The 3886-nt window shown below is 37.9% G+C and overlaps 1 pseudogene; it reads right to left on the bottom strand.

Moving 5' to 3' along the window:
* Positions 1–2286: 2286 nt before the first annotated feature.
* LOC145280662 (5S ribosomal RNA) lies at positions 2287–2403 on the bottom strand (annotated as a pseudogene).
* Between the last annotated feature and the right edge of the window lie 1483 nt (positions 2404–3886).

Genomic DNA, 3886 nt, shown 5'->3' with positions numbered 1-3886 from the left:
CTACTCTCACTTTAAGACAATGTTCAGTGGTACCATCGTCATTACAAAAAAAAAAAATGTCCTGTCTAATGTCAACCTCCACAAACACTTAACTGTTCGTAGTCAGAACAGTTTTCCATTGCAACATTTCCAATAACCTTCATCAAAGACAGAAATAATAATAATAATCTTAACCTTCGAAAACAATGAAAACCAATTCTATCAGAATTTGGATGGAAACAGAAACATGAACAGAACAATTAAACCTGACAAAAGAAAGCATTACTGGAGCTAGATATAGGAAGAACAACAAGATGATGATAGAAATGCCGAATAATTGAAATAAATGAAGGAGAGTCACAGCAAAATGAAGAAGGGGCGGAGAAGGAAATCAGCAAGGAAACCCTCCGAAAAATGGAAAGCACCAGGTCATGACGGAATACACCTATACTGGTTTAAAAAATTCACAACGCTACATGAAAAACTAATTCAGAACATGAAAAGACATATTTACAAAGTAGACGTGCCAGTATGGATGGTAAAACCACACGGGTGCAAAAAGGCTCGGAAACAGGAAACATCCCCAGTAACTACAGGCCAATAACATGTTTATCTCCAATGTGGAAAATACTAACAGCACAACTGAGGGAACAAATTTATTATTCTCTTCATAATCGCAGACTATTCCCCAAAGACCAGAAAGGATGCCGAAAAGGAAAAAGAGGAACACATGACCTATTATACATAAACCAAAGGATCCTGAAAGCAGCAAAAAGCAGAAAAAAGAACTTAGCTATGGCATGGATCGACTACAAGAAAGTATATAACCGGATCCCACAAACATAGATACTAAATTTTTGAGAATGCACAAAATATTAGGCAAGATAATTAATTTGATTGAAAATTCAATGAGAACACAGAAATTTGAACTGACAGCTGATGGACAATACATAACTGAGATTAAAATAGAAAGAGGTATCTTCCAACGTGATTCCCTATCACCACTAATATTTACCATAGCTATAATGCTCCTGAACAATACACTAAGAAGATGCCAAGCCGAATACAAGTTCATTAATACAGATGAAAAAATGAACCATCTAATGTACATTGATGACCTGAAACTGTTTGCATAAACAAAGACAAAACTAAAGAGACTATTAAACACAATCAGACTCTTCAGCTAGGATATTCGAATGAAATTTCGTATGAAAAAGTGCGCCCGGTTGATCATAACAAAGGGGAAGCAACAGAAGGTATGATACTACTCAACCAAACGGAGATGAGGGCACTAAGTGAACATGATAGCTACAAATATTTGGGAGTTCTGGGAGCAAATGTCATCAAAACAACAGAAATGAAAAAGAAAAATTGGAAAGGTATTCCTCAGAAGAACAAGAAAACTCCTCGAAACTAAACTATATTGTAGAAACCTAATAAAAGGTATAAACACATGGGCAGTGTCACTAATAAGATACTCTGGACTGTTTGTAGGTTGGACCAAAGAAGAACCGAGGCATCTTGACCAGAAAACCAAGAAACTCATGACTATGCACAATGCACTAAGCCAAAAGGATGATACTGACCGACACTGTGTGAAAAGGAAAGACAGGGGAAGAGAACTGGTTTGTATAGAATATTGTTTAAATAACACAAAAAAAAAAATTTTATGCAAAATGCAGAAACCAAAAGAATAATAACCGCAGCAAGAGACACTGAAAAGATAAACAAGACAGAAAAAGAAACGAGGGAAAAGATGATAAAAGAAAAATGAGAAGAGAAACAGTTACACGGACGATTTATAAGGATTACAAAGATGAGACTAACAAAAACACTTATACATGGCTACAAAAAGGAAACCGAAATAGAGAAACTGAATCCTTAACAACAGCTGCACAAGATAATGCAATTAGAACCAACCATATTAAAGCAAAGATTGACAAGACACAAGAAAACAGCTAATGCACACTCTGTGATCAAAGAGACAAAACAATAAACCACATAATAAGTGAATGCAGCAAACTAGCCCAAAAAGAATATAAAAATAGACACAATCAAGTGGGAAAGGCAGTACACTGGCAATTATGCAGACAACTGAATCTTGAACATCCAAACAAACAAAACAAGCTCCTTCAGTCTTTGACAGACTATGGATACCCACGTAGGGATGCTTGTGTATGAAAGTTTTGTGACAGGAGGTGCGCAATCTCCAACCATACCTCTCCTGAGTCGACATTGTTAAATACCAGTGGCAAGTGAAGTGTATGTACAAAATGACTGGAAACAAATACCGAGATAAGCGGAGAGCACATACAGCACCTGGAATTCCCAAATGGTCACCCATTTGGTACTAACCAGGCTCAACGTTGCTTAACTTCAGTGATCTGACGAGAACCGGTGTAACAACACAATTATGCAGTATATCCAAACAAATGATACAAGCACAAACTGGCAGCAGTACTTGAAAATGAAAGTCACAAAATCCTAAGGGCCATGAATATACAAATGGATAAACCCATCCAAGCAAGAAGACCGGATGTCATAATAGGTCACAAGAAGGAAAAGTCTTGCCAGATTGTAGATTTTGCAGTTCCAGCAAACAACAGAATGAAGATCAAGGAGATGGAGAAGCGGAGCAAATACATGGAACTGGCCAGAGAGCTCAAAAGGATATGGAAGATGAAGAAAGTCAAGATAATAATAATAATAATAGTAGGAGCACCAGGAACAATCCCAAAAAAACTTTGAAAAAAGAATGAGAGAGATTGGAACAAGAGGGATGGTGAAGAAGATACAGGAGATAACAATAATGAAAATGGTGGAAATATTAAGGAAAACCCTTGAATGCGGAGACTAATACATAGGAGGTGCAAGCCAGACAAATAGAAACTGCTACAGATATAAAACCCAAAGGAACATCACATGGAATCATGACAACTGAAACTATATGATTATAAGTTAATTCATATCTCGTCTCCCCAAAAATTTTGCAGTGTCATAATAAACTGGTGCCACACTGAATAACCGAGGCAGATCAAGGAGGATGGAAAGACCGAGGAGAGAAAGCACTAACTAGACCTCTACTAGATAAATACAAAGAAAACTAAGGTATTTAGGATGCTTATTGCCACCCAAATTCCAGTCAAGACCAATGGTCGTTAGTAACAAGAAATCAATGGTAAACAGCTTTTACAATAACGCAAACTAATTTGCAAAAGTTATCAAAAGAGGTGGTGAGTACTGGAAATCTGGGGAGACTTGTTTTCACTCAGACTCCAGAGAACACCACAGAGAATTCTTGGATGATGACCTGTGTGAAAACTCCAAGTGAGTAACACTGAAGCCGCATATCTATAAGTTCTCTGACCCAACCCCTTCCCCCATCCTCTCATTGCCACATCACCCCCCCCGAAAAAAAAAAGACTGAAACGAAATAACCAAGTAGAGTCGAGGAGGAAAGAAAGACCAAGGAACTGACCAGACCTCAGCCGGATAAGTGCAAAGAGAACTGGGACCTTGGGAAAGCTTATTGCCACTCAAGTTCCAGTAAAGAACAATAGCATCTTGTTAAACGAGAAATCAATGGCAAGCAGCTGTTGTGATAATGCTAATTTATTTGCAGATGTTATCGAAAGAGGTGGAGAGTACTGAAAACCTGGGGAGACTTGTTGTCACTCAGCTTCCAGAGAACACCAAAGGCTGTTTTCAAAGAGAGATGTTTGATTGCCTGTGTGAAAGCTCCTTGTGAGCCAATAATAATGGATAAACTTATCCAAGCAAGAAGACCAGATTTCAGAATTGATAACAAGAAGGAAAACTCTTGCCAGATTGTAGATTTTGCTGTTTCAGCGGAAAACAAAGCGAAGCTCAAAGGAGGTGGAGAAGCGGAGCAAATACATGGAACTGG

The sequence above is a fragment of the Euprymna scolopes genome, chromosome 7 (genome assembly GCF_053919585.1).
Source record: "Euprymna scolopes isolate OS-2025 chromosome 7, ASM5391958v1, whole genome shotgun sequence".
NCBI classification, from domain to species: domain Eukaryota; kingdom Metazoa; phylum Mollusca; class Cephalopoda; order Sepiida; family Sepiolidae; genus Euprymna; species Euprymna scolopes.
Note: the sequence above shows the minus strand (reverse complement) of the source record. Positions and strands in the feature narration are given on the sequence as shown.